Below are 14,485 nucleotides of genomic sequence, written 5' to 3'. Positions count from 1 at the left end.
GTGAGTTCACAAAAGCGAGAGTGACCTACCTCGGGCATATAGTAGGGCAAAGACAAGTGTTGCCAAGAACCGCGAAAGTACAAGCATTGGTGGAGTTCCCTACCCGTAAGACTAAGCGAGATATCATGAGATTTTGGGGGATGTGTAGTTCTACAGAAATTCTGCACCAAATTTCAGTACTATAGCTGCTCCACTAACAGATTTGCTACAAAAAAAAAACCAAGGTAGTATGGTCAGGGGAGGGCCAAGCAGCTTATGAGAGGTTGAAAGCCATTTTGACAAATGAACCAGTGTTGGCTGCTCCAAATTTCACTAAGCCCTTCAAGATAGCAATTGATGCGAGTGACCTGGGGGTCGGTACAGTCCTGTTACAAGATGGTGAATTGGCCATAGAAAGGCCAGTGAGATAATTTTCAAAGAAACCAAATTGACATTGTTACGACCGAGGCAGGAGAAGTGCATTGTTATTTCAGTCCCACTCTCCATAGGTCACAACATATATTTAAATTTTCCCACTAACCGAAACAGTCAGATACACTATTTGTCCCCAGAATAAAGCATCTCTCCAACACTCCCGACTCTCTGGATCAGGATCCGCATTATTTAAAAAAGGCATTGTGTAAAAAAGCAAGGGTTTTTTTTATTCATTCGTGGGATGTGGGCGTCGCTGGCCAGGCCAGCATTTATTGCCCATCCCTAATTGCCCTAACTGATTGGCTTGCTAGGCCATTTCAGATGGCATGTAAGAGTTAACCACATTGCTGTGGGTCTGGAGTCACATGTAGGCCAGACCAGGTAAGGACAGCAGAGTTCCTTCCCCTAAAGGACATTAGTGAACCAGATGGGTTTTTACAACAATTGACAATGGTTTCATGGCCATCATTAGACTAGCTTTTTAATTCCAGATTTATTAATTAAATTCAAATTCCACCTTCTGCTGTGGTGGGATTTGAACCCATGTCCCCAGAGCAATATCCTGGGTCTCTGGGTTACTAGTCCAGTGACAATACCACTACGCCACCACCTACCTTTATAAAACACTAGTTCGGCCTCAACTGGAGTACTGTGTCCAGTTCTGGGCACCACACTTTTGGAAAGATTTGAAGACATTGGAGTGAGTGCAGTAAAGATTCACGAGAATGGTTCCAGGGATGAAGAAATTCTGCTACGAGGATGAATCAGTGAAGTTGGGGCTGTTCTCTTCACCTTCTCTTTTCCAAGGAGAAGATTTAATACAAGTGTTAAAAATCATATGGGATCTGAACAGAGTAGATAGGGAGAAATTGTTTCTATTGGCAAAAGAAGAAATAGCAGAAGGGTGGTTAAAGGTGGAGTGGGGCCGATTCGGGACCTAAAAGAGGATTTACTAATGGAGTCAGGGGACACGGTTGAGGTACTAAATGAGTACTTTGCATCTGTCTTTACCATAGAGGAAGATGCTGTCCAAGTCATGGTGAAGGAGGAGGTAGTTAAGACACTGGATGGGTTAAGAATTAATAAAGAGGCGTTATTAGAAAGGCTGGCTGTACTTAAAGTTGCTGTCACAGGACCAAGTGAGATGCATCCACGGATACTGATGGAAGTAAGGGTGGAAATTGCAGAAGCATTGGCCATAATTTGCAAAACCTCCTAAGATACAGGGATGGTTCCAGAGGACTGGAGAATTGCAAATGTTACATCCTTGTTCTCTTTAACAAGATCAAGTCCAGTAACTACAGGCCTGTCAGTTTAACTTCAGTAGTGGGAAAGCTTTTAGAAATGATTGCTAGTTCGGGATAAAATTATCATTTGGACAAATGTGCATTAATTAAGGAAAGCCAGCACAGATTTGTTAAGGGCAAATCGTGTTCAACTAACTTGCTTGAATTTTTTGATGAGGTAACAGAGGGTTGATGAGGGTAATGTGGTTGATGTGGTGTACATGGTCTTCCAAAAGGCGTTTAATAAAGTGCCACATAACAGGCTTGTTAACAAAGTTAGAGCCCATGGAATAAATGGGACAGAAGCAACATGGATTCCTGAGCGACAGGAAATAGAGAGTAGTTGTGGACGGTTGCTCATTGGACTGGAGGAAGGTACATAGTGGGGGTCCCCAGGGGTCGATATTAGGGCCCCTGCTTGTCGTGATATATATTTATTCAGGACAGCAGGCGCGCGGGTAAGGAGGCAGATCCGTGCTGGCGGGACAGTAAGTCCGAAGCCGTGCAGAGGTCAGAACCACTTACTGTAAGGTATACAAACGTGAAGCCACGCTGGTTGGGAGAGTTATAGGGGGAATAGGGGACCGCACTGAGTGAAGTTCGGAAGCTAGCAAAATGTGGTTAAAACAGTACTCAGAGTCATAGAGTTATACAGCACAGAAACAGGCCCTTCGGCCCATCGTGTCTGGGCAGGCCATCAAGCACCTAACTATTCTAATCCCATTTTCCAGCACTTGGCCCATAGCCTTGTATGCTATGGCATTTCAAGTGCTCATCTAAATACTTCTTAAATGTTGTGAGGGTTCCTGCCTTTACCACCACTTCAGGCAGTGTGTTCCAGGTTCCAATCACCCTCTGGGTGAAAAGATTTTTCCTCAAATCCCCTCTAAACCTCCTGCCCCTTACCTTAAATCTATGCCCCCTGGTTATTGATCCCTCCGCTAAGAGAAAAAGTTTCTTCCTATCTAACCTATCAATGCCCCTCATAATTTTGTATACCTCAATCACATCTCCCCTCAGCCTTCTCTGCTCTAAGGAAAACAACCCTAGCTTTTTCAGTCTCTCTTCATAGCTGAAATGCTCCAGGCCAGGCAACATCCTGGTGAACCTCCTCTGAACCCTCTCCAGTGCAATCACATCCTTCCTATAGTGTGGTGACCAGAACTGTACACAGTACTCCAGTTGTGGCCTAACTAGTGTTTTATACAGCTCCATCATAACCTATCTGCTCTTATATTCTATGACTTGGTTAATAAAGGCAAGTATCCCATATGCCTTCCCAACAACCTTATCTGCCTGTACTGCTGCCTTCAGTGATCTATGGACAAGTACACCAAGGTCCCTCTGACCCTTTGTACTTCCTAGGGTCCTACCATCCATTGTATATTCCCTTGCCTTGTTAGTCCTCCCAAAATGCCTCATCTCACGCTTCTCAGGATTAAATTCCATTTGCCACTGCTCCACCCATCTTACCAGCCCATCTATATCGTCCTGTAATCTAAGGCTTTCCTCCTCACTATTTACGACACCAATTTCCATGTCATCTGCGAACTTACTGATCATACCTCAATTATTCACGTCTAAATCATGAATGTACAACACAAACAGCAAGGGTCCCAGCACCCGATCCCTGCGGTACACCACTGGTCACAGGCTTCCACTCGCAAAAACTGAATTATACTTTTAGTAAGCAATAAAACAATACTCCCTACAGGAATCATGTATAAGAATCATGGTAACGAAGCAAGAGTGCTAGAAGCTTACAACATACACTTAGCAATACGTTGGTCTAAGTCTCATTTATCCTTTTGGCCAATGTGCAACATGATAAAGGATCAAAAATAAACAACAGATAAAAAGCACACTTTCACAAAAGAACTTTGCAGTGTACACAGTTAGGTTTAAATTTCAGCCTGCAACAAGGAACAGAGGAAACAGGAGGCCATTTAGCCCCTCAAGTTTGTTCCGCTATTCGATGAGATCATGGCTGACTGGCGACCTAACTCCATATACCCGCCTTTGCCCTATATCCCTCTACTGCTGTTGTTCACAGAAATCATCAATCCCAGATTTAAAATTAACAATTGATCAAATATCGTTTGTAGAAGAGTGTTCCAAACCCTTAACACCCTTTGCCTGTAAGAAGGGTTTCCTAACTTCACTCCCGAAAAGTTGGGCTCTAATTTTTCAACTATGCCCCCTAGTCCTAGAATCCCCATCAAGTGGAAATAGATTTTTTTTATTCATTCCTGGGATTTGGGCGTCACTGGCTAGGCCAGCCTTCATTGCCCATCCCTAATTCCCCTCGAGAAGGTGGTGGTGAGCTGCCTTCTTGAACCGCTGCAGTCCAGTCCATGCAGGGTAGGTACACCAATAGTGCTGACGGAAGGGAGTTCCAGGATTTTGACCAAGCGACAGTGAAGGAACGGCGATATAGTTCCAAGTCAGGATGGTGTGTAGCTTGGAGGGGAACTTGCAGGTGGTGGTATTACCATGCATCTGCTGCCCTTATCCCTCTAGTTGGTAGAGGTCGCGGATTTGGAAGGTGCTCTCTAAGGAGCCTTGGTGCATTGCTGCAAAGCATCTTGTAGATGGTACACACTGCTGCCACTGTGCGTCAGTGGTGAAGGGAGTGAATGTTTGTGAATGGGGTGTCAATCAAGCGGGCTGCTTTGCCCTGGATGGTGGTCGAACTTAAGTGTTGTTGGAGCTGCACCCATCCAGGCAAGTGGAGAGTATTCCATCACACTCATGACTTGTGCCTTGTGGACAGGTATTGGGGTGTCAGGAGGTGTGCTACTCGCCGCAGGATTCCTAGCCTCTGACCTGCTCCTGTAGCCACGGTGTTTATATGGCTACTCCAGTTCAGTTTCTGGTTAATGATAACCCCCAGGATATTGATAGTGGGGGATTCCGCAATCGTAATGCCATTGAATGTCATGGGGAGATAGTTAGATTCTCTCTTGTTAGAGATGGTCATTGCCTGGCACTTGCGTGGCGCGAATGTTATTTGCCACTTATCAGCCCAAGCCTGGATATTGTCCAGGTCATGCTGCATTTCTACATGGACTGCTTCAGTATCTGAGGAATTGTGAATGGTGCTGAACATTGTGCAGTCATCGCAAACGTCCCCACTTCTGACCTTATGACTGAAGGAAGGTCGTTGATGAAGCAGCTGAAGATGGTTGGGCCTAGGACACTACCCTGATGAACTCCTGCAGTGATGTCCTGGAGCTGAGATGATTGGCCTCCAACAACCACAACCATCTTCCTTTGCGTTAGGTACAACTCCAACCAGCAGAGAGTTTTCCCCAATTCCCACTGACTCCAGTTTTGCTGGGGCTCCTTGGTGCCATACTCGGTCAAATGCTGCCTTGATGTCAAGGGCAGTCACTCTCACCTCACCTCTTGAGTTCAGCTCTTTTGTCCATTTTTGAACCAAGGCTGTAATGAGGTCAGGAGCTGAGTGTCCCTGGCAGAACCCAAACTGAGCGTCAGCAAGCAGGTTATTGCTAAGCAAGTGCTGCTTGATAGCACTGTCGACGACACCTTCTATTACTTTACTGCTAATCGAGAGTAGACTGATGGGATGATAATTGGCAGGGTTGGACAGGACATACATGGGCAATTTTCCACATTGCTGGGTAGATGCCAGTGCGTAGCTGTACTGGAACAGCTTGGCGCGGGGCCCGGCAAGTTCTGGAGCACAGGTCTTCAGTGCTATTGCCGGAATGTTGTCAGGGTCCATCACCTTTACAGTATCTAGTGTCTTCAGTCATTTATTGATAGTCAGATAAGAAGTTGAGTAATGAAATGTTTTCGGACTGCGGCCCGCATGGCAGAGCAACATAAACAGACTATGTTTTTAGTGAAATTTCAAGTGCATAAAAGCAAGTTATTGTGTCTTTGTTCAAGCCTGCATGAATGTGTACTGTGGAGCTGAGCTGTTAACTCTTTGTTGCCTGGCTTTAATGCTGAAAGCATAAGTCTGTTACTTTTCATGTATATTTTTGTGGGAACCTTGAGTCATGTTTTGGGTGCAAACTAGTTGAACCTAGTGTGTGTTTATTTCAATCAGGACAGGGAATTTAACACAGATTTTGGTACTTTGAATTCGTAACCCATTACAGGAATCAATTTTCAAAGTTTGGAATTGAATAAGTGTGAAAATGAATTGTTGAGTGTGAATTTCAATTTAAGATTGTGCACCCAGGAATGGGATATAAAATGGAATTATACTTTAAGTTAAAGTTTTATTTTTATTTTAAAGGTTGGTTTTGCAACTGTGAAAAAGCAATGAACAATTTTCTAAGAGAAAATTGGGTGGCACAGTGGTGCAGTGGTTAGCACCGCGGCCTCACAGCTCCAGGGACCCGGGTTCGATTCTGGGTACTGCCTGTGCGGAGTTTGCAAGTTCTCTCTGTGTCTGTGTGGGTTTTCGCCGGGTGCTCCGGTTTCCTCTCACATCCAAAGACTTGCAGGTGATAGGTAAATTGGCTGTTGTAAATTGCCCCTAGTGTAGGGAGGTGATAGGGAATATGGGATTACTGTAGGGTTAGTATAAATGGGTGGTTGATGGTCGGCACAGACTTGGTGGGCCGAAGGGCCTGTTTCAGTGCTGTATCTCTAAATTTTAAAAAATTTTTTTAAAAAGATATGCTTCAGCCTTGAAGGTCTGAGGATTTCTGCAGAAATCCAATTTGAAGTTTAAAACACTGCTTGAATTGGACCAAAGTTTAAAATCTGTTCTTGTTTTTTGCAGCTTAACTTTAGAACATGTCTTATTGATTGTTTGTAAGTCGTAAATGTCAGGAATTGGATATTGCTTTAAGGGAGAGAAGGACAAACAAAGGAGATGTGGGAAAGATTGGAATATTTAAAGTTTGTATAAGAAGCAGGTGTGTTAAACTTTTTGTTTTAAGAATGTTAAGTAACTTTGCCTTAGATTGTAATAGGTTTTAAGCAAGTAAACTGGGGGTGGGGCTAGAGATAACAAAAGAAGTGTTGATCGGACAAGGTCACAGAGAATAACTGACCAGAATGACATGGAGCAAAAGCAAACGGTATGTTAATGGTGTGCTGAAAGACAAAGTGTTAGTACACAGAGGGTGTGAATCGACAGAAAAATGAACAGCCCTGATCCCAAGCACAAACAAAATATGGTAATTCCTGGAATCAAATGGGAATGTTTGATTTCTGTTTTAAAGAATTATGACTGTACAGTTTCTCCAGGGCTCATGAATGAAATAGAATTATAATTAATGGAAATGGGCAATCAGATCTGACTGATGCAGGAGCTAATCAGAATTCAAACCATTAAATGAATATAGTGTAGAATTTCCAAGAAGCCTAGAACTTTCCAGTGAAAGTGAGGAAAGTGTAGATGAGGCTGGTACTTTGATAGTTTCTCTTGGAGATATTTGTATCCTTGCCTTTCAGTTTTTAAAGAAGGCTACGTTTGAAAGTTTGGCCATGACCCGAGACATCAGGACCCTGCGGGGGGGAGGTAACTGAAACATCTCAGACAGACGCCACCAGCTCTCCCCGACATTTTGATCTTTTGATAAGATCGTCTGACAGTTGAGAATGTGTGGCATGATGTTGTGATACCGGCGTGAGTGTGCAGATGTGGTTTGTTACATGAAGTGCAACTGAACTAATGACAGTAAGGGTGATGAGACTGTCAAGGTATGTCGTAGCAGGTAGCGAGGAAGTAGGACCCGCGAGAGAAAGGGTTAAAGGATTCGTAAAGGAGCTGTGCAAACAACTGCATGAGCTGAGGCAGGAGGTTATATAGAAACGGACAAGAAACATAAACAGGCAAAGGTGCCTGTTGTGGGAGACAAGTAAGAGTAAAAGTAGTGCATGAGAAACTGGGATTTGTGCCAAGGTGGATAGGACCCTAGGAGGTAATAATGACCAGTGATACCTGTGCGGACATCAGAGGGAAGGGACACTGGAAACATTAGAAACAGCTGAAACATGTAACTAACTGATTTTGTTTTGGAGAATTTAATCGTGGCTGAGCAATTACAACTGGAAGGCTCATTATATCTTACAGAATGTTATTCACAATACTGCTACTCCTGGGACTGGGAATCGGTGAAGGCTCAACCCACCAAGCAACAACTGGATCATACCATAACAGCTCAACAGACCTCAACACCATAGGGATCAACCAACAGAACACCGAACCCAAGGACATAATTAACGCACTGCTCCCTCCCCCTTGCCCAACACTAAACTCTGCACCACAGAATGGGCTAGTGTTAACAAAAATTAGTAAAACTAGTAAGACTTTGTATGATAATGTACACCAATGAGCTGGTACCCACTGTCCTAAACATTTCTGACATTAAATTACCTCATGGTGTCCGGTGGAAAGCTGAACATTGCATGGAGCGTCAGTAAAACAAGTAATAACACAGGCATCTTGGTTCAATGCTGGGGAGCAACCAAGGGGTGCACTCCCCACTCAGGGGAGGTACCAACGGAAACGTAGCCAATTGAATGATGCTGCCACGTTATTTAACACGGGAACTTCAGTTGTAAATGCTATTGATTTGGCTGCAATGGACCAAAAGGTCTGGATGCTAAGCACCCAACTTAAAGTAATCCTCAGACAGGAAAAAAAGATCCAGAGTGGACAGCTCAGTGTGGGTCAAACCCTGACACGGACACTTCAGGATTTGGTTGCAGTACTTGAGAGTCACACATGGATCATTAACGAATTAATTGGTGAGGGGCGTAATATCTCAGAGCATGCGGTTAGGAACGATGTCTGCAGCCCTTATGGATCTTGGATGTTTGAGCAGACTCGGGAGAGCTTGAGACAGCTCCACGAGGGTGAAGTTTTCCTGTGGATATCAAGCGCCCATTTATCTAATTTGTCCTGTCACCTGAACCTGAACCTGACTGGTTTAACACATGTATATAAAACTGAGGAGAAATGTATTGTCAAAAACAGCCTTGTGATAGGTGTGGTCTTGGCAATCCCGGTTATACCAGAATCAATACACAGTAAAACTCTATACGAAGTAGAGAACATTGGGGTAATAAGGGAAGATTTCTTCTTGGCCTCCTTATCTCGAGAGACAATGGTTAAGCGCCTGGAAGTGGTCAGCGGTTTGTGAAGCAGCGCCTGGAGTGGCTATAAAGGCCAATTCTAGAGTGACAGGCTCTTCCACAGGTGCTGCAGAGAAATTTGTTTGCCGGGGCTGTTACACAGTTGGCTCTCCCCTTGCGCCTCTGTCTTTTTTCCTGCCAACTACTAAGTCTCTTCGACTCACCACACTTTAGCCCCGCCTTTATGGCTGCCCGCCAGTTCTGGCGATCGCTGGCAACTGACTCCCACGACTTGTGATCAATGTCACAGGACTTCATGTCGCGTTTGCAGACGTCTTTAAAGCGGAGACATGGACGGCCGGTGGGTCTGATACCAGTGACGAGCTCGCTGTACAATGTGTCTTTGGGGATCCTGCCATCTTCCATGCGGCTCACATGGCCAAGCCATCTCAAGCGCCGCTGACTCAGTAGTGTGTATAAGCTGGGGATGTTGGCTGCCTCGAGGACTTCTGTGTTGGAGATACGGTCCTGCCACCTGATGCCAAGTATTCTCCGGAGGCAGCGAAGATGGAATGAATTGAGACGTCGCTCTTGGCTGACATACGTTGTCCAGGCCTCGCTGCCATAGAGCAAGGTACTGAGGACACAGGCCTGATACACTCGGACTTTTGTGTTCCGTGTCAGTGCGCCATTTTCCCGCACTCTCTTGGCTTGTCTGGACATAGCAGTGGAAGCCTTTCCCATGCGCTTGTTGATTTCTGCATCTAGAGACAGGTTACTAGTGATAGTTGAGCCTAGGTAGGTGAACTCTTGAGCGTGGTCGCCAATATTGATGGATGGAGCATTTCTGACGTCCTGCCCCATGATGTTCGTTTTCTTGAGGCTGATGGTTAGGCCAAATTCATTGCAGGCAGCCGCAAACCTGTCGATGAGACTCTGCAGGCACTCTTCAGTGTGAGATGTTAAAACAGCATCGTCAGCAAAGAGGAGTTCCCTGATGAGGACTTTCCGTACTTTGGACTTCGCTCTTAGACGGGCAAGGTTGAACAACCTGCCCCCTGATCTTGTGTGGAGGAAAATTCCTTCTTCAGAGAACTTGAACGCATGTGAAAGCAGCAGAGAGAAGAAAATCCCAAAAAGTGTGGGTGCGAGAACACAGCCCTGTTTCACGCCACTCAGGATAGGAAAGATTATTACACAAGATATCATAGAATACCGCCATACGCTGTAGAATTAGAGGGAAAAATGACAGGTACTACCTTAGATAGATGCAGTACAGGAGTCTCAGCCGTACTGTGTCCACATTCAATATATATGAGCGAGGAGGCCCAATGTGGGTTTACTTCAGCAGTCAATTGTACAATGGAAGCGATACAGACAGTTATGGAACCAACCCATGTGGCACATGTTGGAAAAGGGAGACACTGCCGGACTACAACACAACCAGAATATCAGTATGGACACAACCGATCCTGTCCGATAACTAATCACACGGTGTGTCTACACCCACAGGTACCAGCGAGGGTGGGCAAGGTAGAGCTGGTGGAAATATATAAAAGGGAAACTGTCAACCTGCAGATCACCGAGAGCATAAAAGAAAACCTCACACAGTATTGAGACAGTTCTCATACTCTATCCCACCATTACCCACACACCTCACAGCCATCCATGAGGGGGTACGCAGGGTGTATTACACATTACATCAACAAACGAAGGCACTGGAAGAAGAGGTCGAACAGATCGATGATACCACATGGTAGGAGCATCTGTGGAATTGGGGTTCGAACATACAGATACCCCCCCGGTTCAGGGTCATCTCTCACGTCTTGGTTATTGCCCAAGTAGTGATGGTTGTATATTTGACGTGCTTAGTCCACAGGGTCAGCAGGACACACGAGGAGAAGTCAGTAGTATGGGAACATGGGAACTCGGGGATTAGGAAAGTAGGTTGTGAGCCCTTACTACAGGGTCGACCCATACAGACGGTGTGGCCGATTGCCTTTGCAACCCTCAGCGCGATACCTGGCCAGTATCAAAGAGTGGCGGAGAGCAATGAGAATTGAACACATCACTATTCAGGTCTTGGGCTGGGCCAAGGGCCAATATGGGGGACTGAAGGGGTTAAGCAGAAACAAGCCGAGTTTTAGAACAGCATCTCAGCAGAATTTAATGATCAGGTTGAGAAAACAAACAAACATGCTGCTAGGGTAAAGGACAGGATTAGGGAGCGAAGGTTGGAGCCGAGACCTCGAGGCCATTATTTCTGTGAAAGGTTGGTGTAATGCGAAACAAAGAGATAATAAGCACCATTGTTTTATGATCAATCCTCCCTGGTTGAACACATTGTATGATAAGACCAGTATTTATGTCTGTGCGCCTGAATGTAAAGTTAGAGTATTAACTCGGAATATCCGAGGTAGTATCTCTCCCTGCGCTCGCCTGAATAAATCGATTGAACCTGTACTCGAGTCTCCTTGTGTGGTGATTGAGTTTGTCCCAAAACAGAACCGATAAAGAGAAAACAGAATATCAAAGTAAACTAGTTGGAAACATAAATACAGACTGTAAAAGCTTCGAGAAGGTATGAAAAAAGAAAAAGATTAGCAAAGATAAATGTAGGCCCACTACAGGTGAATTTATAATGGAGGATAATCACAGAATCACAGCGCAGAGAAAGGCCATTCGGCCCATCATGTCTGCACCAGCTCTCTGAATGAGCAATTCACCCCGTGCCATTCACCTGCCTTCTCCCTGTAACCCTGCACATTCTTCCTTTTCATAAAACAAGGTAATTCCCTTCTGAATGCCTGGATTGAACCTCCCTCTTCCTACTCCTCCTCCTCCCTCCTCTCCTCTCCCTCCACCACCCTCCTCTCCTCTCCCGCCCGCCCTCACCTCCTGCTGCTAAATTCCGCTCTCAATCCCGCCCGGGTTACGGTATTCTCCGGCCGGCCTCAGTCTCCTCGCCGATTCGGATGCTTCTCCCGGAACTCAGACAACTCGAGGCCGCGGCGCCGCTCCTGCTCCAGCTCCTCCCGGGCCCGCGGTGTCCCCCCCCCCCCCCCCCCCCAATCCCGGAAGAAGCGAACTCCGCCCGGCGGGGAGGCGGCTCCTGGCTCCCGGCCCCCAGTCACCCGGCACAGCACCCACAGCACAGCACCCAGTCACCCAGCACAGCACCCAGTCACCCAGCACAGCACCCAGTCACTCACAGCACCCAGTCACTCACAGCACCCAGTCACCCAGCACAGCACCCAGTCACTCACAGCACCCAGTCACCCAGCACAGCACCCAGTCACTCACAGCACCCAGTCACCCAGCACAGCACCCAGTCACTCACAGCACCCAGTCACTCACAGCAGTCAGTCACCCAGCACAGCACCCAGTCACTCACAGCAGTCAGTCACCCGGCACAGCACCCACAGTACAGCACCCAGTCACCCAGCACAGCACCCAGTCACTCACAGCACTCAGTCACCCAGCACAGCACCCAGTCACCCAGCACAGCACCCAGTCACTCACAGCAGTCAGTCACCCAGCACAGCACCCAGTCACCCAGCACAGCACCCAGTCACTCACAGCAGTCAGTCACCCGGCACAGCACCCACAGTACAGCACCCAGTCACCCAGCACAGCACCCAGTCACTCACAGCAGTCAGTCACCCAGCACAGCACCCAGTCACTCACAGCACCCAGTCACCCGGCACAGCACCCAGTCACTCACAGCACCCAGTCACCTGGCACAGCACCCAGTCACTCACAGCACCCAGTCACCCGGCACAGCACCCAGTCACTCACAGCACCCAGTCACCTGGCACAGCACCCAGTCACTCACAGCAGTCAGTCACTCACAGCAGTCAGTCACCCAGCACAGCACCCAGTCACCCAGCACAGCACCCAGTCACTCACAGCAGTCAGTCACCCGGCACAGCACCCAGTCACCCAGCACAGCACCCAGCACAGCACCCAGTCACCCAGCACAGCACCCAGTCACCCAGCACAGCACCCAGTCACCCAGCACAGCACCCAGTCACTCACAGCAGTCAGTCACCCAGCACAGCACCCAGTCACCCAGCACAGCACCCAGCACAGCACCCAGTCACCCAGCACTTCACCCAGTCACCCAGCACAGCACCCAGTCACTCACAGCACCCAGTCACCCAGCACAGCACCGAGTCACTCACAGCACCCAGTCACCCAGCACAGCACCCAGTCACCCAGCACAGCACCCAGTCACCCAGCACAGCACCCAGTCACTCACAGCAGTCAGTCACCCAGCACAGCACCCAGTCACCCAGCACAGCACCCAGTCACTCACAGCAGTCAGTCACCCAGCACAGCACCCAGTCACCCAGCACAGCACCCAGTCACTCACAGCAGTCAGTCACCCAGCACAGCACCCAGTCACCCAGCACAGCACCCAATCACTCACAGCACCCAGTCACCCAGCACAGCACCCAGTCACCCAGCACAGCACCGAGTCACTCACAGCACCCAGTCACTCACAGCAGTCAGTCACTCACAGCAGTCAGTCACCCAGCACAGCACCCAGTCACCCAGCACAGCACCCAGTCACTCACAGCAGTCAGTCACCCAGCACAGCACCCAGTCACCCAGCACAGCACCCAGTCACTCACAGCAGTCAGTCACCCAGCACAGCACCCACAGTACAGTACCCAGTCACCCAGTACAGCACCCAGCACAGCACCCAGTCACTCACAACAGTCTGTCACCCAGCACAGCGCCCAGTCACTAACAGCAGTCAGTCACCCACCACAGCACCCAGTCACCCAGCACAGCACCCAGTCACTCACAACAGTCTGTCACCCAGCACAGCACCCAGTCACTAACAGCAGTCAGTCACCCAGCACAGCACTCAGTCACTAACAGCAGTCAGTCACCCAGCACAGCACCCAGTCACTCACAACAGTCTGTCACCCAGCACAGCGCCCAGTCACTAACAGCAGTCAGTCACCCACCACAGCACCCAGTCACCCAGCACAGCACCCAGTCACTCACAACAGTCTGTCACCCAGCACAGCACCCAGTCACTAACAGCAGTCAGTCACCCAGCACAGCACTCAGTCACTAACAGCAGTCAGTCACCCAGCACAGCACTCAGTCACTCACAGCAGTCAGTCACCCAGCACAGCACCCAGTCAAACACACAGCACCCTCAACACCCAGTCACCAAGTACAGCACCAGTCGCCCAGCACAACACCCAATCACCCAGCATAGCACCCAGTCGCCCAGCACAGCACCCAACCGAGCACCCTGTCATCCACAGCATCCAGCAACCAACAGAACCCAACACAGCACCCAATCACTCATAGCACCCATCCTGAGACCCAGCCACCGATAGCATCCAGTCACCCACAGCACCCAATCACCCACAGCGCCCAGCACAGCATCCAGTCACTGACAGCTCCCAGCACAGCACCGATCCCAGCACCTAGTCCCCAGCACAGCACCTAGTCCCCAACAGCAGTCAACAGAGCAGGTAGTCACTAATGTTAGTGTCTATTATGTTCTGTTGATGCATGTTAAATACCTAGTAGTTGAATGTAATAGGGTGAACAGGTGTTCGCTGTTGATTATATATGCATTTGAGTACAATTAACTAAAGAGCCAGCACTGGTTGTGGGTTGTTTGGAGTGGAGAGGTAAGCTCTGCGACAAGCAACAAACAATCTCCACCAAAGCATCCTAGTCTCAGTGTC

At 48.0% G+C, this 14,485-nt stretch overlaps 1 protein-coding gene across 3 annotated transcripts in view; it reads right to left on the bottom strand.

Moving 5' to 3' along the window:
* The window catches only part of si:ch211-214j8.12 (uncharacterized protein LOC100000539 homolog), a 44,422-nt gene extending 32,620 nt beyond the window's left edge, over positions 1-11,802 (bottom strand). For 2 of the 3 annotated variants that reach the window (XM_068028628.1, XM_068028629.1), the window contains exon 1: positions 11,661-11,802. The gene's annotated coding sequence lies outside the window, so the exon portion shown is untranslated. Of the gene's footprint in view, positions 1-8,989; positions 9,068-11,660 lie in introns of those variants that run through there. The other variant, XM_068028630.1, reaches the window with a different exon arrangement.
* Positions 11,803-14,485: the final 2,683 nt, after the last annotated feature.

Source organism: Heterodontus francisci, chromosome 1 (genome assembly GCF_036365525.1).
Source record: "Heterodontus francisci isolate sHetFra1 chromosome 1, sHetFra1.hap1, whole genome shotgun sequence".
In the NCBI taxonomy this organism is placed as follows: domain Eukaryota; kingdom Metazoa; phylum Chordata; class Chondrichthyes; order Heterodontiformes; family Heterodontidae; genus Heterodontus; species Heterodontus francisci.
The sequence above is the reverse complement of the archived record's forward strand: the minus strand, read 5'-3'. Positions and strand labels throughout refer to the sequence as shown.